The sequence below is a fragment of the Cupressus sempervirens genome, chromosome 5 (genome assembly GCF_028749045.1).
Source record: "Cupressus sempervirens isolate cs-2001-9-10 chromosome 5, ASM2874904v1, whole genome shotgun sequence".
In the NCBI taxonomy this organism is placed as follows: Eukaryota; Viridiplantae; Streptophyta; class Pinopsida; order Cupressales; family Cupressaceae; genus Cupressus; species Cupressus sempervirens.
Window position 1 is genome coordinate 377,279,008 of NC_143122.1, and position 23,213 is coordinate 377,302,220.

At 37.7% G+C, this 23,213-nt stretch overlaps 1 protein-coding gene across 7 annotated transcripts in view; it reads right to left on the minus strand.

Moving 5' to 3' along the window:
* LOC149556341 (uncharacterized) overlaps positions 1 to 23,213 on the minus strand; it is a 102,156-nt gene that overhangs the window by 67,833 nt on the left and 11,110 nt on the right. The window contains exon 2 of one of the 7 annotated variants that reach the window (XM_089830608.1): positions 2,910 to 3,346. The exons of the other annotated variants lie outside the window; for them this stretch is intronic. The gene's annotated coding sequence lies outside the window, so the exon portion shown is untranslated. Of the gene's footprint in view, positions 1 to 2,909; positions 3,347 to 23,213 lie in introns of those variants that run through there. 7 annotated transcript variants of the gene reach the window in all.

Here is a 23,213-nt window from a genome sequence, read left to right on the forward strand (position 1 = left end):
ATTTAAATATATTAAAATATTTCCCAAATAGCAAACTGATAGCCAAAACACCTCTACAAGGTGAAACTGAACTCATTGCCTCCTGTGACTAATGCCGGATGATCTGAAATAACTTACAGTCTCATCTCTCAAAATTAAGGATACTCCTAAAAAATAGGAACATCTCCGAATCTCTCGAAACTGAAACCATAGAATGATCTCGTAGGGACTCAAAACTATAACCCATCTCCACCTCCTAAAATGAAGGAAACTCCTCCTACAATTAAGGAACTGCTCTCAACTGCCCTCCTACTGTCTGAAACTACAGATCCAAACACTGTATACCCTAATTGAGTCTCTAAACACCACTGCCAGCCTACGAGACTCCCTGGTAGGCTAACTCTATCGTCTCTGATGTCCACTCTAGAAAGGGGACATGACAGAGAAGTTTGCAATTTTTGTTTTTTTTGAAGATATATGTATTATTTTGTGTTTTGCAGATATATAAGATTGCTTGGAAAAGAAATACGAAGTATTGAAATTTCAGAATTGCTTTATTGGCTAACTTTCATTATGCAAGATTGACAAAGCAATTTACACTTAAAGCCATTCAAATTACAAACAAAATTTGCAGAGTGTTAATTTCCCCGCGCCAAATGCAAATCACAGCCGTTGCAGACAGTTAAAATGCTGCTATAAACCTGAAGCCACGGCAAACTCAGTAACAATCAACGCTGCTGCAGCAGGCAGGATGAATCGCAGCCAATATAGACCCCAAATGTCACCAATATTTTGCACGGTATTCAATTACCAAATTACTATTTCTCAACTCCAGGTCGCAGCAGAATCTATGATTGTTTGGTAAACAACAGCAACAACAATCCTCAGAAAATCACAGAACATATACTCAGAAAATTAACACAATTCACTGGTATAATGATCAGCTCAAAGTGCGATTACTATGGAGAAATCAGACTTCCTAAAATTCCAATGTTGAAACCCTTGAAGCTTCTTCAATTTCAATAAAAATGCAAATACATGAGATGGTTGATTTGCATAATGAAGTCCTTTTATAATATTAAATGAATTGTGGCTTCATTATTACACCAAATGCCTCAAAGCTTCACCATTACACTTTTCACTAAAGTATCTTCAACAACACACCATCAAATTAGAACAGAGTTGTATAAGTTATGTTAAACTTAATAAACAACTGAGAATATGTAACCCATCAACAAAGCATCAATCCAACACTGATGAAGCCAGGACCTCAAGGTGCCATAACTGCACTGCTATAAATAGAAACTACGCATATCTGACTTCCTATAAATAGCAAGTCACTCCACTGAGACTCCAAAACACAGTATCAGCTCATGCAGGTCGTGATGATGAACTGACATCACCAAGCTACTGGAACCTGTTAAATTGGGAACATTACACTTATATAGTTATACTCAAGTTAAAAGTCCATAGCCAGAGGCCCAGAGCAACTTATCCTTTTGTATCGGTAGGCCACAGAATTACAAAGCATTCATTAAAGATCAAGGTTAAATAGTAAGTAATTGAGCTACAAATGAAGCAGCTTATGTGATGCAGACCGAATTAAAGTTTAAACCAGCGAAATGTGACATTTAGAGGATCCCTTAGAAGCACTCCTTATTACTACACTAGTAGGCAAAGAACTAATACCAGAAAATCCTTGTTTTGTGGTCAACATTGCTCACATTCCTTGTCATTCCATTTCTAGCAATAGTTCATCTTAAGCTCAAGTCCTCTATTTCTGTTTGCTTACAGTACACACTAGTTCCCCTTAGTGCCCCTAAACTTCCTTGACAAAGGAAACAATGGTTTATTACCAAACAAAGCACAGTTGATTTCTTGCCACTTGTCTACATAGAAACAACATAATATCTATTCAAAGCCTGAAGGTAATGGATCCTATAATTCTGCAATAGTCACTTCCATGTTGTTGACATACAGCCTACAATGATCTATAATTCTGCAATAATCGCCTCCATGTTTTTGGCATACAGCCTACAATTATTAACCCTCAACGACAGGGATGTTCATGCATTTGGTCATGTCATACTTCCTTTCAACAATTCCACCACTTCCACAAAATATCCATTGAGAACTACACACTGTCATATCCATTATGACAAATTAAAAAAGGATTTGAAACAGCCATGAGAAGATGTGACTGTCAATGGAGAGAATCAAATTATAGCAAGAATGCTTCAACTTAAGCCAAGGTACTTACCTAAATGAACCAGGAGTGTAAGCAGAATAACCTACAATATTTTCACCTTTTAGAAGGCTAGTTAATATTGAGTACAATAGCTGCAGAGACTTCCATGGAAGTGTCAGATGCAAGACCATTCTGAACCAACCAATTATGCAGCCTACAGGAGCAACCAGCAGTCATTTGAATTGACCCTGGCATAAGTCAAAAAACAAAGCTACATTCCCACATAAATATGGATTATCAATTCTATTTGCAAATTAGCAAGGTATCCCAGAGATCAGACCCATATCCCACCCCCAAACACATCTCCTGTAGCAGAGACGTCTCGGGAAATTTCCCAATGCACAAGGTTCTTTTGGCTGCCATCTCCAAAGTCTCCCCACTAGAAATTGTTGTCTCCCACCAGAAAACATAGGGAAAAGACCATTAAAGGGTAAAAAGGGAAGAAAATAAATAAAATAAGCCTGCATAACGTTTCCTGCTGATATTTTGGATGATACAAAAACCCATGTGAAGACACGGTGATCAGATCTACTCACCCTGGAGATTTTTTTGAGAGAGGCATACACCATTGTATGACTGATGTCCTGTCATTGTAATTGTCTAAATAGATATTGCCTTCACTGTTTATTAGTTTTGTATAATTGCATTACTATTCTTGTTTTCAAAATTCACTGTCATGATATTTTCTGGAAACTATTATATTATATTAAAAAAAATGGTGTCTCCAAGTACCCAATCTCCTGGTGACCATACAAATTAGAATGATAGAAAAATACAGTACAGAATTTTATCATTATTGTTAATCCAGTGGTTCCCACCTGAAACAAATTTTCAAATCTGGTGGTGGATAAAGAGAAGTATCTTAGCAGCTTGTGATATCGTACCAATACAAACCCAAAAGTATCTTTTAAGACATACACTAGGACCTCCTGGTAGGCTAGCACAGCAGTCAAACAAAGGTAATACATGGGGCAATCTTCTCAAAGATGCACTCGCCATACTCCCTTGAATTCGAACCTTGCAACCAGGCTCAAGCGCAACTGGGCTTGACCAGTCCACATACAACCTCAACAGCATTGGAAGCACAATCCACAATCATTATAAAAGATCCATGTCCAACTGTAAAAAATATATCAAAATACATTTAAGAGACACAATTTCGTACTCATTCAAATTAGAGTAAAGGAAAAATACAAGATTGAATATTTTATGTGAACTGTGTCTCTATTTAGAAATTGTAGATATAATATTTTTCTCTTTCATGAAAAATGTACATGCATTTTACTTAAGATATTCAGGGCAGATGATTACATTAACTATGGCACTCAGATATGCCTGTCACAGTTTATTAAAAGATAGGCCCTTGTAAACAACATTACAGCAAAGATCAAAATCCATTATCTAACCATAATTTTATTTCCTCCTAGCTGACAATTTCTATCATTAAACCAGAAAAGAAGATAGATTTAAAAATGTCCAAAAGGATAGAATTTGTTCTTTTAACTCCTCAACTATTTGAAAACTGATTGAAATTATTTGAAAGCCGATTGTGTTGACACAGGTTTAACTAGTTGAATTTATATAATGCAAAAGCACAAAATAATGTTTTTGTTGATGATATAGCATCAGTTGGAATTTCACACTGTAAAGCATAATTGAAATTGACTCATAATTATAATATATATTGAGTAGTAACATACATATGTATGCATACATACATGCGTACATATATATATACATTTATATAAAGAGAAAATCTAAAAACATCTTATAATGAGGTGCTAAACCAAGAGATGTTTTGGTGACAAAAATCAAGGGAATAATGGCTAAGGCAAGGCGATTAAAATATGAAATTTTTCCACAGTTCTGTTAAAGGGAGGAGGTTGGTAAATAAGATCTTTTCGATCAAAGACTCCCAAGGGAATATATTAACAGAGCTCAAACTGATCAACAAAGAGGTGGTCAGATACTTTTCGGATAATTCTGCAAAGGACACCAGAGATGTTATCCAATTTAATGCCTTTCTGAAGGTCTGATGAAGACATAATGCTTAATCAATATAAAACATATTGAATATAGATTCACAGGTCTGAATCTGAACTAGTGGTATTCGATCCCCAACAAGGCTGAATATTTATTGATTTCGATATTCTCTCTTGGTCTCATCAATTTGATATTAATATTACCTCAAAGAGGCATGATTACAAAATGCATGTCATGAGGGGACATGTCTCATGTCCGTTCATGACATGACTTTATATTTAACAACTTAGTTAATGTAATCTTTAGTTTGTTGTTTAGTTAATACACTGCTTAATATAGCTCTAGGTAAATCGCTGATCCACCGTAGCCTTATAAATCATTTGCCCGATCACAAAGAGGCTCACCCATGGCATGTCCGATCGTGATTAAAAGAGGATAGATATACAGAGTATCTGTAAGTGCAGGTAGAGTTTCGGTTCTGGTATGAGGTGATGGAATTATAGTCATGCAATTTATTACCTGAATATCTGACCAAAGCTACAATGTCTTATCACTCCCTCTTAGCTAAGGACAATAACTAGGTATAACTCAATTTAGATATCACCTAACTCGTCATCTCAAAGGAATATAGAGAACATCAAGTCACATGACATTCTTATATCCTATGATATGTGCACTGACAACTTTACATGATGTCTACCATAACATATAATGGCATGTCCACGGATATTACGTCACATAATATCCACCATGCTTTTCTCATTAAGAACATATTGATACACAACTGATAATCAAGTCAGCATGATATCTACCAATAAGTCTAAGAGATATTAACTATCGAGACATTTCCATGGATATCAAGTCAGCAAGATATTTGTCATGATAGTGAACATCGTAAAGTTGTCACCTTACAATGTTGAATACAAGTGTACACTATCAAAAAGATCATCACCTTTCAGTAATGTACACAGGGGGACCATAAAGTCATATAGTCATGCATATGACAAAAGAGTTTACACGGAGTCATTATGGATTTTCTCATGTAGTGTTGTCATGGCATCACACACATGACATCCACCATGAACCATAATGGGTGGATCCACTATGGCTCAATCCATAGGGTGAAAACAATGGCTTTCACCTCAAACTTCTCTCTCAAAGGAAAGAACATACAAGAATTCAAATAATAGATCATTGATGCTGAAGTTCCTTTTCAGCTAAGGCTTCATTCTCCAAGGTATCAAGCTTGTCCTAGAAGTACAAGAACTTCTCTCTGGCACGAGGCTCGGCGAGAATGTTGGCCGTTCGTTCTTCAACAATAATGTACCTTAACTGAAGGTTGAGAAACCATCTCGACATGGTCTACTCCCTTTGAATCAATATCATTGGATGCCAACAGATGTAGATCCTTGAGCTGCTCCCCCTGTCACGGAGGCATGTCCTATCCATATACTCCACTTATGGAAAATATTGGGTTCCAAGGGGCTCATCATCATGTACACAACATTATTCACATGAGCATCTTCCCATATGCAAATGTACTTGTCCGATTCTATAGTAACATGAGTGAATGTAATAAACTGTAGAATTTTTTTCCAAATTTGGCCATATTAAGCATTCATGCTAATTTGGCTTCCTTCTAAAGCTCCAAGAGCATTTGTCAACCTCATGACTTCCTTGTCCACGGTTGCTTCTAATGTAATGTCAAAGTCACTCTAAATGTCGGTTTTCTCTTCTTCGGACAATGTTTCAGCTATCAACTTAGTCGCTTGACTATAAACATTTAAGTATCCATCTATCCTCGAAGATCAATGAATCAAATCTTCTAGCTGCTCCCTCTTGTCATAGAAAGATATCCTTCTTACATAATTCCAATCATAGAAGATATTTTTCTTTAATAGACACACATCTTCTAGCATGATCAACATATGACTAAGATCCAAAACCACTTCGGAGCTATAGTCCTAAGATTGAATCCTCTGCAATGCCTTGGTAGCATACTTAATGCACCATTCTTCTTTTCCTGCAAGAACATTCCTGGAGACAAAGGAAAAGATCAAGACAAATAGCTCTTATAGTATATATATAGGAAGGCAAATAAGAGATTAATTTCAACAAGAAATTAAAAGCAGTACTAAAAGATAATAAAATACTTATCTCATTATTCAAGAGAAATTGCTCAACATCCTATATTTTCCAAAACCAAGCCTTCTATATGATGCATAGTTGCACCATGCATTGAGGAAATACAATATATTCCACTACAAATACCGTGCCTCCTAGGCATTTCCATGTGCTTTCACATTGCCTGGAATCGTCTTTTATAGGTGGTTATTCGTGGCAATACTTGTTTCACTAACATCTCTCGAATGTAGGTCCATATGCATCAAATCAGAAAATGCCTCCATAAAAGCATTTATCAAACAATGGGAATGGAACATTGATTATTATTCCCCCCGCAATGTGAAATTCCCACTTTTTAATCATTTAACAATTTTGCATTACATCAAAGATGGCAAACTTCTTTTTGTTTTAATGGATCTCAGAATCTTAATCTATTTGCATTATGGGAGGACGGAATAGAAGCAATCAGACCGAGCTTTCAGCTCTTCCAACTCCACCTGCATCCATACAACAGAGGGCTTTGTTCTCCACTCTGGCCAAGTCTCCATATTAGGTGTATAGTTTCCAGCTTTCCTCAAATTGTATTTATAATAGAACACCCACACAAAGGAGGTCAAATATGTACGTGGAGATTTCAGTAAGGAACACAAACTTTACAAATGGCTCCAGAACAGCCGTTGAACGCACATCAATACCAAGGAATGGAGAAAACGCCCAAAAAATGGTAAAGGGGCTGAGGTTCATATATTTTCACAATCAAAATGCCTCAATTACATCTGCATCCAACGAATTAGATTAGGTGCGGCCAACTAAACTTTATTATTCCTGATAATAATGGTGAAACTCTTGATTGAAATAAAACATCTACAGAATATCAATCGGTGGCAATTACTCTTCAAGATAAAATATATATCGCCAGAATACTCAGAGTTGTATTTTCTCTTATTTGAATCCACGATGAAGTCATATCAATACTCCGTGTAGTATGATCGAACTTACTAAAGTTCACATCAAGACTTAAGAACAAAACCAGTTACTGAATTGGGACCCAGGAAATATAAAAACTATTCCCCTATATTTGATTATAAAATTCTTCAAACCTGAAGATACCTTCGAACTGCAAGGCCATGTCTTTTAGAAGTAAAAAAAAAAAACTTGGCCCTGTAGAATCCCATCAGCAAATTTTGAACCAATAGAACAAGTCCCCAAACATAACTCCACAAAATAGATGTTTCTCTTAATAGATTGCACCAACATGTAAGAATGATTCTCTATAGACAACTACTTATTTTCCAATACCAGGAAACTAAGATGATTACAATGTCGTATAATGATCATTGGTTCATTGCTGCTTTGTATGTAATAATAGCCTCCATTCAGTATTGATCATATCACATTTTGCCTGGTATATATCAAAGTCACCTTGGTAGCATTGGAAAGCTGCTAAAAATTAAACTGATTGCTTCTCATCCAACATGGATGATCACATATCGTTGAAGCAGCCATATCAATGCTATTCAACTTGTCAACATGGACAATCATCACATGGATGCAGGGGAGTAAAGAAAATTGATGTCTCTTAAAACACATAACACAACTTCTCCTTAGCAAGTTTATCATTATTATTCTGTCATCGATCTTAATAAATGTCACTTAGCACTTAGTCTGATGTGGCACATTTCAATTTTCTTTATATAAGTTGTTTCTGTAATATAATATAAGCTGAGTGTGAATTTTATCTCCTCTCATGTTTCGGATGAACTGGGCACCTCTCAATTCACATGAGGTATCCCATTAAATGCAACGCGTATATGGTTGCCGCCTTTGGTATAATCATATTTGTTCCTTTTTCAGCAGTGACAGTGGTAATTATCTTCATCCTTTGCCCATCGATGGGTTGCATAACAGTGTTTTGCCTTTTGTAATGGGTCAAGCCAATGGAAAGCAGCCCTCTGTTTTAAATCTTTGCCCATCGGACCTGTCTAATAACGAATCAGCCTTTAATTGGAGAGGCCGCGAACAGATCGCAGTTTCCATGCACCAATTATGTCACTGAATATAGCTCACTCATTTATCAATTTGCGCTCAAGTTCAAGAAAACCTTCCGCAGGCTCAAACAGTGCCCTAGAGCGATAAGTCATAGAGGGAAAGCAAATTCTTTTTAGATCTCAGTATTCTACCACATGGTCTCATATGCAGCACAAATTCTGCTCAGCAACGCTAAACACAAGTGGTCAAAGATTGTTGATGATATTCCAGTCAATATGTATGTATAAGGAAAAATATGGAATGTGTTGTTCATTCTGTTGTTTGAAACATGGTAGACCCCTGATAGCACTACACTGCTTTGATTGCCAACATTGCTCTCAATAGACAAGAGATTCTAGGACTTGAAATTTCTTCTTCATCTTCCCTTCCCAGGCTTTGCTCTGATACCATGATGAAGACATAATACTTCATCAATATTAAACATACTGAATATAGATTCACATGTCTGAATCTGAACTAGTGCTATTTGATCCCCAACAAGGCAGAATATTTATTGATTTTGATTTTCTCTCTTGGTCTCATCGATTAGATATTAATATTACCTCAGAATGCATGTCATGAGGGGACCATGTCTCACGTCTGCTCATGACATGACTTTATATTTGATAACTTAGTTAATGTAATCTTTAGTTTGTTTAGTTAATACAATGCCTAATATAGCTCTAAGTAAATCACTGATCCGTCATAGCCTTATAGATCATTTGTCTGATCACAAAAAGGCTCACAAATGGCATGTTCGATCATGATTAAAAGAGGATAGATATACTCAGTATCTGTAAGTGCAGGTAGAGTTTTAGTTCTGGTATGAGGTGATGGAATTATAGTCATACAATTTATTACCTGAATATCTAACCGAAGATACAATGTCTTAACAAGGTCATCCCAGAAGTGATATCTAGAGATCAAAATCAAATGTTGATGAAGGTAATCACAGAATCAGAAGTTCAATCTGCTCTTTTCAATCTTGGGAGTGATAAGGCCTTTGGGACCTGATGGCTTTCCTGCTTAAATTTTCCAAAAGGCTTGGCATATTTTACGGAAAGATTTGTCTGATGTGGTGGAGGAATCTAGAAGGGGTAGCTTTATCTTTGCAGATTTCAACAACACGTTCCTCTCCTTGATTCCAAAGAAAGCAGTAAAGGTGTACTTTGAGGACTACAGGCCTATAGCGTTTGTAACACAATATATAAGATCATAGCCACAGTTATAGCTAACAGATTGAAAAAGGTGTTACCATCAATCATTTTGGTGGAACAAAGTGGATTTGCCCCAGAGAGATCTATTTATGAAGGAATTATAGTGGTGCGTGAGGCTATTCATTCAACAAAAATGGCCAAAGAGGCTAGCATGATGATTAAAATTGACATAAAGAAAGCATTTGATAGTGTAAATATAACCTTCTTGCTGGCAGTCTTGAGACAATTTAGTTTTGATGTTAAGTGGTGTGAGCGGGTATATCTACACCTTGTAGCTATTACAATAATAGATAAGACGTCTATTATTAGTTAATGGTTATCTTGTAAATATCTTTAGCTTTAGTTTGCTTTCGTTTTTTGCTTTCTCTGGAATAGAATGTTTCTATTCTTTACGATCGTTTCCTAAGGAAACATCGTCTCTTCCTTTTGTATAAATTGACCTTTCGGTCTCTGTTATTAATAAGCAAGTGTTTACCAATTACCTTGTAATATGGTATCAGAGCTAAATACTTAAATTTTTTCGGAAAAATTTATAATTTCTTCTTGAAATTATTTGTTTAAATTTTTCCAAAATTATTTCAGCTAATTTCTCCAAACCCACCTAGGGTTTTTCTGCTTGGAGAAATTTTCGAATTACGGGTCTGCAAATCGCGTGGAAATCGTGGCCATTTTTTGAAGACTCGCGTTTTTGGAGTGAAAATCTGCATGTTTCTATATCAAATCTTCATGCTCTTAGCCGTCTCAGTCTGTCATCGTGCTCTGGGAAGCAGATTCGACCATTTTTCATCAAGAAATCTGAAATTTTTTCAAGCTTTTTTCAGCTAGGGCCGTTTTTTTCAAAACCCTAATTTTTGGGGTCGAAAAAAAATTTTGTTTGCAGATTCTTGATGGGTTTTTCGAGAGCTCAACTGGGTTGTCGTCCATTTTTTCTGGGTGCCTCGATTTTTGTGCCTCGATTTTCGAGCCAGCGGATTCAAAAAACGACAGCAGATTCCTTTTGGGTTTTTCGAGCTCTCTTTTGGGTCATTCTTTGATTCTTCTGGGTCTTCCGTATTTTTGCCTCGAAGAACGTGCCTTCACAGGTTTTCAAAGTTTTTCATTGAAAAACGTGCCATGGCATCTCTGACAAATATTTTGCTCGAGCATAATTCCAAATTCAATGGTCGCAATTATGGAACCTGGAAGCAGCGCATCATCGCAATCTTCGAATATCGAAACACCGATCAACTTGTTCTGGGTGTTAAGCAACGTCTGACTTCTCCATGTCCTGATCAAGATGCATGGGATCTGAACAATCGAGAGGCAGTAATGCTTCTCAAACTCTCCGTAGCTGATGACCAGCTTTCTCAGATTCCATCTGGCAAGACAATGGCCGAAATCTGGACACATCTAAAAGGTCTTCATGAGACTTCCGACAAGAGCAGAGCCTTCTTTCTGAAAAACACTCTGTTTTCTATTGTCATGGATGAGCGCACCTCGCTCCAGGCACACCTGAATCGGATTTAGGAAATCCGTGATCAGTTACTTGCCATCGGTCGCAAGATGGAGGAAGAGGATATTGTGGTAATCACTCTTCGGAGTTTACCAAATTCCTATGAGCATTTTATCGAGACTCTCAACATCACATCTACTGGTGTTGATCTAAAGTTCACTGATCTCTGCACCCTGCTACTTCAGCAAGATCGGTGGAAACAACAGTTCGGTAGCAACTCCAGTTCCACCTCCACTGAGCAAGCCTTTGCTGCGAAATCCTTTCAGAAGGATAAGGGCAAGTTTCAACAACCATCTCAGCAAAAGTCTTCTGCTCCAGCATCCGATGGTACCAAAAAGAAGAACATTCAATGCAACTATTGCCACAAGTATGGTCACATGAAGGTTGCATGTCGGAAACGCTTAGCTGCCCAGTCTAAGCAATCAGGTTTGCAACCCAAAGCGAACAGTGCAGAGCACACTGAGCAGGTGGAATCTGCCTTTTATGCCTTCATGGCTAAAAGACCCGCAGATCATGTACAGTCATCTACCTGGTACATTGATTCAGGTGCCTCTCGACATTTCACTCACCGCAGAGACTGGTTTACTGACTACCAGCCTTATTCAGATTCTGTTATCTTTGGTGGTGGAGAAGAGTACACGATTGTTGGTAAAGGCAACATTCAAATTCAGTCTGTTGGGAGGAAGCTCATATTCCTTGATGTGTACTACGTTCCAGGGATGTAACTAAATCTACTCTCGGTCAATCAGTTGCTGCGACATTCTCCACACTTGGCAGTCACCTTCAGTTCACATCAGTGCACCATCACTGATCGGGCGACTAAGTCTACTATTGCAGTTGGTCTTGAGGATCATGGTCTTTTCAGACTTACTGATTCTGGTGATTCTCAGGACTTAGCTATGGCTGCTCGGCGATCTTCCATCAACTCACTTTGGCATCAGCGATATGGGCACTTAAATGTGCATTATCTCTCACAACTTGCTCGGGATGAGCTTGTTCTTGGTTTGCCAGAGATTCAAACCCAACACCTTGGAGTTTGTGACGCATGTCAGGCTGGGAAGCAACATCGCACACCTTTCCCCAGTGGCGATTCTTGGCGAGCTTCTCAAGTACTTCAGCTTGTTCATGCTGATATCTGCGGCCCTATGGCCACTCCTTCTATTCTTGGGTACAAGTATTTTCTGTTGTTTGTAGATGATTTCAGTAGAAAAATGTGGGTGTATTTCCTTAAAAAGAAATCCGATGCATTTATTGTATTTCAGAAGTTTAAACCCTTAGTTGAAAAAGAGTCTGGGAAATCTATTATTACTCTTAGATCAGACAATGGGGGGGAATTTTGTTCTAATGTTTTCTCCAGCTTCTTGGATACACATGGCATCCAACGCCAGTTCACCACACCCCACATGCCACAACAAAACAGTGTAGTTGAACGTCGGAACAGGTCAATCACCGAGATGGCTCGTTCCATGCTCGAACACAGACATGTTCTGAAGCGTTTTTGGGCAGAAGCAGTTAACACTGCAGTTTATCTGTTGAACCGATCACCCACAGTGGCGGTCAAAGGTAAAACTCCGGAAGAGGCCTGGTCAAGTCGCAAGCCCAGAATCTGTCACCTGAAGGTTTTTGGCTCTCTTGCTTTTGTTTGGATCCCTGATGCCTCACGTACCAAGTTGGATGCCAAGAGTCAGAAACTGATGCTTGCTGGATATAGCAGTCTTCACAAAGCCTACCGCCTTATTGATGTTGAGACATCTCGTCTCATATACAGCCGCGATATAGTCTTTGATGAGCAGCGAGGACCATTCATGCCTGTTTCTCCTGTTCCTGATCCAACAGACCAGCCTATGCAGGTTCATGATTTGGGAGTTCGGCTTCCATTAGGTCCACCTGATGGGAGGGCTCCAATAGCTCCTACAGCTCCAGTCCTGCCAGTGATACCTGTACAGCCACCTCCGGCTTCTCCTGCAGGATCACCTCGTTTTGAAGATGCTTCACTTGAGTTTCATCCAAATTCTTCTGATCAAGATCTTGCTGATCAAGCATCTCCTAGTACTACTGTTGGTCATTCTCCTCTCCGGCCTAAGTGGTGGGCTAAGACACTTGCTGATCTTCATGATGATGAGCTCATTGATGGGAGAACTACTCGGAAAAAGAGCAAAACTATAGATTCTGTTAACTTTGCTCTTATGGCCAACATTCACAGTGTGTTTGAACCTCAAACATATTCCGAGGCTAAAGGAATTCCAGAGTGGGAACAGGCCATGCAATCTGAACACCAGAGCCTGCTGAAGAACAACACTTGGGTCCTTTCTGATCTTCCCCCAGGGAAGAAACCCATTAGCTGCAAATGGGTCTACAAAATCAAATACAAATCAGATGGTACTTTGGATAAGTACAAAGCTCGTTTAGTGGCAAAGGGCTTTTCTCAGCGTCAGGGCATTGATTATGAGGAGACCTTTGCTCCTACTGCAAAGATGAGCACCATCAGATTAGTCTTAGCCATGGCAGCATAGTTTGGCTGGAAGGTCCATCAGATGGACGTAAAGAGTGCTTTCCTGAATGGTGATCTCCATGAAGAGGTCTACATGACGCAGCCTCCTGGTTTCAAGGTTGCTGGTAAAGACCATCAGGTTCTCAGATTGGTAAAAGCTCTCTATGGTTTGAAGCAGGCCCCTCGGGCATGGTACATCAAGATTGATACGTACTTCAGTGATCAAGGCTTCAAGAGGAGTTCTTCAGACTCAAATCTGTACATCAAGACTACTGACAGTGACATCATCCTTCTGGTTATCTATGTGGATGATCTGATCATCACTGGCAGTTCGGCATCTTTGATTCAGGGAATCAAACAACACTTATGCCAGTCTTTTGATATGACTGACCTTGGGCTCATGCATTATTGCTTAGGTGTTGAAGTTTGGCAACAGTCTTCTGGTATATTCATCTCTCAGTCCAAATATGCCAGAGCCTTGTTAGACAAATTCCGAATGCAGGATTGCAAACCTGCATCTACACCTATGGAGAAAGGTCTCAAGTTATCAGCCAAGTCTGATTCTCCTTCCGTTGATGATACTATGTATAGGCAACTAGTAGGCAGCCTCATCTACCTATCTGCTACTAGGCCTGATATCAGCTTCGTAGTCAACTATATTTCACGCTTTATGACAACTCCTGAGGCTGATCATTGGATGGCAGCAAAACGTGTGCTTCGTTATGTGAAGGGCAGTTCTGATTATGGACTTCTGTATTCTCAGAGTTCTAATCCTAAACTCAGTGGATTCACAGATTCAGATTGGGTAGGCTCTGTTGATGATAAAAAGTCAACATCTGGATATGTGTTCAGTTTGGGATCCGGTGCAGTCACATGGACCAGCAAGAAGCAGCAGGCAGTTTCTCTCTCTTCTACAGAGGCTGAATATAGAGGGACTGTTAAGGCAGGATGTGAAGCTGTCTGGCTTCGTCGGATGCTTGGGGATATGCAGATGTCACCAGCAGGACCGACTACTCTGTTTGTTGATAACGAAGGCGTTATCAAGTTAGCACGGAATCCAGTCTTCCATGAACGAACCAAGCATGTGAATGTTCATTGTCATTACATACGACAGCTGGTTGAAGACGGGACTATAGATCTGCAGTATGTTCCTACCTCAGATCAGACTGCAGACATTCTCACCAAGCCTCTTGGTCCTGATAAGTTTGTCAAATTCAGAGGACAGCTTGGTGTGTTAGATAGATTAACCATTAAGGGAGGGTATTACAATAATAGATAAGACGTCTATTATTAGTTAATGGTTATCTTGTAAATATCTTTAGCTTTAGTTTGCTTTCGTTTTTTGCTTTCTCTGGAATAGAATGTTTCTATTCTTTACGATCGTTTCCTAAGGAAACATCATCTCTTCCTTTTGTATAAATTGACCTTTCGGTCTCTGTTATTAATAAGCAAGTATTTACCAATTACCTTGTAATAGTAGCAACCCCCAAGGTTTTTTTGAAACCACTACATAAATCAGGCAGGATGATCCGCTCTCCCCCTTCTTATTCATTATTCTTGCAGAAGCTCTAGGAAGATCCATCAAAAGACAAGGTAGCCAGAGGAAGTGAAAAGGAATCAAGGGGGCACGAGGGATAAATCCGATGTGTTGTCCTACAGCTTGTCACCACAAAATGTAGATGACAATACAAAAAAAAATTAACTTAGTTTCATGTTTCTCTGAGTTAGTTCAATATTTTATTGGCTAATATTGATCCATCAATCAACCCCAATTGGTATAATGAATCCTTTTACTTAAGGCTTTGGTCAAGTCCTTTTAGTTTTTCATTTTAAAAAGCCTACGCTTGATTTTTGAAGCCTTCAACATCCTTTCCTGTGTTTTTGAGTTTGTGTTTGTTTGCTTTTGGTTTTTTAGTTTTGTTCAAACCCTTACTTTTGGTTTTCCCTTCGATTCGGTATATCTTAGGGCTTAATCGGACTTGGTAGTCAAAAGATATGACCATTTAAGTGTCCAAAAGGTGGACTCTCCATATGCAATTGCATATTTAAAATATTACGTCATATTTTAATGTTCACATTCACTTTTTGAAAATATAACATAAATTAACTTTATGTTAGGTTTTTAAGTTACTTTATCACTTAATTGACCATAGAGCCCTTTATGTTTTTTTTTTTTTTTTTATGGAGGTCAGCTTTTTTCGCCTAGCCTCTTTGGTTAAGAACCAAGGAGTGAGGGGTATACATTCCGCCAAATTCGCTCGGGGCATGATCCCGGCCTCATCCCTTTTAGATGTCATGGGCCTTGCGCTCGGCAAGACTTGATCCTTGGTGGGCTCTTTGTGAGCCTTTCAACTTCTCCAGTAGACCAAGGGCCCTTTGACTTATATTCTATTTTCATGTTGAGTTGTTTTTAAATTTTTCACTTAAGTCACTTTATTATCTATATAGTTTGATTAATTTTTGAGTTACTTTATGTTTTATTTCAAAACATCTAAATTTAAATATTGCTTTTTGAATGATATAATTACTTTAGGTTTTATTTCAAAACAACTAAATTTAAATATTGTTTTTTGAATAATATTTGCACATAATATATTAACTATATAGTGTGAATGTTAATTTTGTCCCAATTAAGTGATATTTCCTTTAAATACAATTAAACATGTGATTAATTGATCACTTAATTGTGCAAAATCAACTTTCAACCTATTTACATGTTTACATGTAACTGCCTTGAGAGAGTGTGATTTGCACTCAAAAGGCAATTTTAAAGCACTTTAAAAAAGCAAAAGCCAATTTTAAAACATGTAATAGACCTCCAAGCGTGTGATTTGCATGAAAATGGTCTTTTACATGTTAAGTGTCACATGTAATGCCCTTAAGAGAATGTGATTTGCATCGAAAGGCTTCAAAACATCTAAATTTTAAACCATGCAAAAGGGGTTGGAGAGTGCAATTTGCACTTCTTTCCGTTTACATGCAAATGAGATACACGTGTTTGGGCTTGCAAAGTGCGATTTGTCCTCTCAACCTCTTAAGGCGTAATTTTAAAACATGTAAAAGAGCCTAGAGAGTGCGATTTACATGGTTTGTTACTTGCATGTATTTTAAAACATGCAAAACCTCCTAGAGATTGAGATTTGCCTCTTGACTCCTCTCAAATGCATTTTAAAACATGCAAACTCTCTAATAAAATGTGAATTGGCATTGTAACTCATGCATTTGTCATTTGAGACCACGATTTTACCTCCAAGACCAAAAACGTCCATGTTCTTGACCTTTAAGGGCATGCTATTGGTAGCAATGCCGAGATTTGTCCATTCCAAGGTATAAAATTCATTAATGAAGGGTGTTTTTGCAAACCGATTCAGATCCATGCATTTGGCGTTGGTTTTTCTTGCAACTCGGTTCACTAGGCCACGTTTGGGTAAAAAGCACCCAAAAATGGCTTTTCCAGCTCACATTTTTGAATCAATGAAGGGGCATTTTTGAGTTTGGGTGCACATTAATACATTTAGGGATCACGATTTTGCCATTCCTTGCCAAAAACATTTCATGTCATTGCCTTTGAAGAGCACATTTTTTATCAAAAAATGTCCAAAAACATGAAGGTTTGAGATCGTTTTTGGGCATGTGCATACAAAAACGCCTCATGCATTGACCATTCAAAGCCATTATTTGCAAGTATGGAAAAGGTCAAGGGAGTTGTTGGAAATTAGAAATTGGAGGAGAAACATTCTTTCAAACCTATCAATCTTCCACATTTGGCTCTTTGATCTCCAAGTAAGTTGAAGTTTTCAAGTCTTTACTATTTTGCTGCATATTTTAGCTTATCATTGTACACTTGTTCAAAGATATGCCATGTCTTTTGCAAATTTCCTTGAAATAAGATGAAGGCTTCTATTTTCAAATGCTTGGAATTTTCCCAAATTCCAAATTCCAAATTGAGAGCAACTTGATATTTTGTCATGTTTGAATCAAAAACCAAAGGTATGTTTTTGTTTTGTGTTTAGTTTTGTTTATTTTTTGCATGTTGTTTTGTTTTCCTTCTTTCAAACAAGTTAAGTATTATTTCCCAAGAATGTGAGAGCATTTCACTCCATTTCACGTTCCACCCCTTCGTGCAAGCACATCACATCTTTTCACCAACACATGTCAACGCACATTGCATCTATTTCCCAATATATGCAATTACCTTCCAAAAGCAATGTAATTTCAACCTCCATCCACATTTATAGGTAATCTCATCCTTCATACGCATTTACATACAAACCTATTTTCCATACCCACTCATATGTAATACCATCGTCCAAACCTAGTTACATGATAACATCAAGTAATGATTACATGTAATTAGATCTAGAGAACCTGATTTTGGTAAAAGGTCACTGTTAAAATAACAAAGTCATCATTCGCACTATCCTCATGCACCTAGCTTACACTCTTGAAGCATTTACATAAAGCTCATCCAAACCCATATGCACTTACACACAATCCATCTTCCTAAAAGTCCCATTTTAGTCCTCTACATGTACTTTCCATATCTCATTCAATTCATTGCATATGTTCCATGAGTATTAAACCAATGCTCCGAACACATTGTTCTTCATTGATCTATCTTTGCCAAAATCCTCATGGAATCCATATCTTTTGATGATGTATTCAGCCTTTGCAATTTTTCATGTTGCAGCACAAGACATGCCCACATCTATCAAGTCCAAAGGAAAGATGAAGTACTAGTATGACAAGGAGTTAGCTCATGTGACTGCATCCCATGTCTCATCTCCCTTGGATCATGTATCCAACACAGAGATTGGACACATTGATATGGCTGCTTTCTTACAAAGGGTCGAAGCTCCTTCAAACAAAGAGATGAGACACATCAAGAGAAGTAACATTCATTTGGTGCCTACTTTCCCTATAGCTGCCCTGGAATCAGAATTTGTCTTAGGATGTGCTTGGCATTTCAGCCCTAAGACCAAAACAATCAAGGGCATAGATGGTAAGGTCATCATCAGCCTCGATCCAGAGGTTATTGAATAGATCTTCCGAGTTCCTCAAAGTGTGTAGATCTGTCAAAACGGACGTTTCTGGAGTTACGGAATAAGAAGATAGATTATCAAAGGTATATGAATGCATATTGGTTGGATATCAGAAGAAGTAACTTTCTAAGATGGCCCAAGACAATTCACAAATCTGATTTCAAGCCAGAATGTAAGGATTTGATTAGTCCCCTTAATAGAATATGTGGCCTCAAAGAGTGGTGAATTTGAACCATGGATGTACAAGTTCATCTTTCAAATCTTTGATAACGACGAACCCATCTTCTGGGGAGAGCTTATCAGTACAACTTTATGCGAGCAATTGCTTAACGTGGGAACGTCAGCACCATTTCACATGAACTCATTCCTGGTTTACATTGTTGCATCTATGGGATCCTTCTCAGGACTTTCAACTAAAGGAGATTGGCTTCAAGTTCCAATTTGGAACTATTATGATCAAATCACATTGATACAGAGCAAATATCACTATAGGAGATTCCAAGGTGCATTTTTTGGACATTTCAGGTGTCAGTTTGATAAACATCTGGTAATCAGGAGAGTATACGATGAGCTTGGATATAGTAAATCAATATGGTTGCATCCTTTTGCAGTTTCCAACTTTCACTTATTTGAGAGTTGCTTACTTCAAAAGAGAACCGTATACCTTGCCAAGATATGCTATCGATAAAATCATTCTAATGGAGTTAGCTAAACAGCTCATGGAGGTGCGGACATATCAGAATACTCAACACAAGCTAGGATTCGGTATCACTATAGCCAAGCCCTTGGTGATTGGTCAATATATGACCAATTCAGTCTTGGTCAGTATATGATCAATTCAATCTACTAGGAGAAAAAAATGGAGGCGAAACTTCAACTTATCACATTGAAGAAATTCAAAGTCAGGTTTGATTTTGACTATAGAAGAATGCATTAAATAATCAAAAGAGCATTCACCATGTTCATCGCATAGAGGACATATGGATTGACTTGCGCACAAAGATGGATATCATGAAGATGGATTATTGCGGGCTCACATTGCAAAAAATCATTGATCTTAACATGATTGATATCTCACCCAATTTTCAAAATTAAAGATGATGGCAACATTCTTGATCCAGAATATCATTAGGTTGGTTTTGACAAACAATGTCCTTTTCCCATGCATTGGCAACAGAAAGAAAGTGCTACTATCTTTGATAGATTTTAATCCATCTTGGCAAATACTAACAACTGGTTAAAAACAATCGCCTCAAGAGAGTACATCCTAAGCTCAAGGTAGATTGTGATCATTTTGGACCATTTGGAAGGACATCTCAGGTGGAGATTACAAGCAAAGATCGTTAATCTTCCTCAGTACCAACTAAATCTCTCAATTTTAAGCTTAAAGGCGAAAAGGGATCAAAATTAGTTCAAAAATCTTCTCAAGCGCTTGTGTAGGCTCAAGAATCTGAGGAGGAATCTGAGAAAGATGAAGAGGAATGATGTGAGATTATGATTATTTAATCTTCGCAGTCAACAAACACTAAAGGTCCACCCATTCATGAAACACCCTTTTTGGATGATATAGACAATGATGTGGATTCATTCTCTACGGTTGTTACATTTACCATCCCTGCTTCAGAAGTGAACATGTCGACACTCCGCATCTCTTCAGCAGCCCCTCCTATTCTCACAACTATGCAGTATGAGAATTTGGGAAATGTGTTTGAAGATTTCGCAACTCTCACGGTAGGTTTCCCAACTTGAAACCTCAATGGCTGGCTTTGAATTGTTCATGACAAAATGTTCTCATCAGGCACCCATGAATTTAGTCATGCAAACTAAAGCATGCACAGTCACAACAAAAATACAATTAAGATCAATGTCTATAGTGGCCACTATCCCTATTACTATAGATGAGGGTTTTAGATTGCCTGTATGATTGGGTAAAATCACTATGAAGAGAAGAAAGGTTGTTGTACCTCTGGATAACCTTCCTATTAAGAAAAATAATTCTAGATCTTTGAAAGACAAGATTGTTTCAGGGATCGTGGTGGATTTTGAAAAGACTATGTTTGCAGAAATTGTTAAGCAATTGGTAGACAAACTAACTGAAGAGCTTAACCATTCAGATTACAAGTTCACCAAAATTGAACTTGGTAAACAATCACAGTTGGGTTGTCTGCATGATGTTCAAGTTGCACTTGCCAATGTGTCAAAAAGCAATCATGAGCTATGGGAGAAGAAGAATCAGCTTCAGCAAGAAGTTGCTCATCTAAATGAGGTCATTCACCAGCAATCTTCACAACATGCAGTCACCACATCTCAAACACCTCAGGAAAAACGGATAACTGAAGCTGCAAAGATTTGGTTTGGAAAGGTTGTCTCTAAAGGAGTTCAAGCCATCAAAGATGTGGTCGAAGTTCTTGAACGCATTCGAGGCGTTGAAGAAGATACATGAGCTGATTGCTTCTTTGAATCAAGAAGTTGATAGCTTTAAAGAAATCCTAAGTGATTGGAATCAAATAGCTAGTGTTGATTTAGATGACATGATTGCATGTGAAGTCGTTCCATCTTCAAAAATGTTCTACAAATGTCGATGACTTGTGGGTCACAAAGAAGAGACACTGGAAAAACTTTTAATAAAGTTGCAGGCAGCCTTAGAAGACTGTTAATCAATTGAAACAAAGATCATGTGCAATCTGAAACAAATGGGATGTAATGTCCTTACTGAACATGACAACCTAGTCACAGAGGAAGAAATAAGCTCAGAATACACAATCAAAGTTAATGTTGATCTTGCTTCTAAAGAGTTTGGATCACACGATGAACAGGTTTTGTTGCATACAAATCAGTAGCAAAACACCTATGAGATTCGCTTTCATCAAATTACAGGGTTGTGAAATCAGCATATGTCGATGCAGTCAAAATTGAAGCTATATCAAAGACAATGGAAATCTCAGATCTTCCTACAGTGTGTGATCGTATCACCAATTACAAGGCCCTCCAAAACAATCCCTAAGATTGTTTCAACTTTCTTCCATCTTCTTCCTTCTTTAGTTTTCATATTTGTAGTTGGAGAGAATGAATTGCATGAGATGTAATTTCATGTAATTTGATTGTATGTCCTTATGACATATAATCCGATAATTTCTCACCTAGTTTGACGGGGTTAAAGTTGGTTGAGTTGCTTCCACTTTTTCCTCCTTTCTCTCACTTCCTTTCCTATAAAAGGAGTCTCTCTCATTGTAAAAAACATCTTTTATTGTATGCAAAAAAACTCTAAAGAAATTGTGCAAGCATAACTTTGATTGTGTAGTAGTATTTTGGATGAAAAACAAACACAAAGAAACAATTGGAGCTGAACTTTGATTAAGTGCAATTGTGATTAGTGCAAATTGGAAGCTTTGACTGTAATGTGTTTGTCTTCTTTGATTCATGTTATTGTTGTTTGGTTTAAATAATTGAGCATAAAGAGTTAAGAAACAGTCAAATTCAAAGCTTTGACTGGAAGCGATTGTGGTAATGCATAGACTAGGAGTTTTGACTTTAGCTTGTATCACCTTCTTAATTCACAAAAATAGCTAGAATTTTTTAATTCTAGAAGTCTTTGAGCCCCAATAGTAAAGGTTATTCTTATGGAATAGATTAAAACCGGACTTAGAGCCAAACCAGTACGCTTTCAACTAGCCTTTGAGTCATTGTTGATTTATCGGTATCACAATTTCCAACTTTAAATAGAAGTGTAGTTAGAGATTTCATTTTGCCCATTACTCGCTCTACAGATAAGTGGTTTTTTTCCTGAAAGTTAAAAGGAAAGAATATTGGTAATTCCATTTCAAAATCTTTTAGCTTCTCGCTTACCTTGAGCTGATCTAAGGAACGGTGAGAAGGGGGAGCCTTCCCTTTAAGAAAAGAGAGACTCTGTCTCATACGTTGTGGCTGGTCATCCTATTTTACAATTGGATTTTCACAAAACTATCGGTTGCAAAATATCCACCCAACACAATGACGCATTTACAATTTGGTGATACATATATAATGGGGGGAGCCTCGACACAATAAGCGAGAATAATCAAGGCCACTTTAGATGCATATAGTTTTGTTTTAGAACAGCATATGAATTGGGCAAAGTCTGAAATTTTTTTTTTCAATACTTATGAAACAGTGCAAGAATATATTTGCAGAATTTAAGGGATGAATGTTGGTGTAAATTAGTATTCACTATTTACACTTACTTAAGTTTACTTAGGTTAATGCATTATTTAATTATTTTGCATTATTTTATTAGTGAGACACTTAGGAGTTTGTGCACTCTTGTGAGTTGTCATGATGACATCACAGGGGTCTGCACCTCTTTTAAACACATGTTGTCTACAACACAGGAATCTTCTACACACATATGACACTCTGTCATTCTTATCCATTCATCTAGAATGATGGATAAGGTGCTTAGTTGTCTTATCTTCTGGTTGTTTCTAGAGACATTCTAGGTGCTTCCTGAGAGGCCTTTATATAGAGGCACTCCTAGTGTACTCTTAACATGGCATATTGAATATATCATCACTCTGATCATACTCTCTCTCTCTCTAGTCTACTGTGTGCTTGTGTTTGAGTTCTTAGTTCC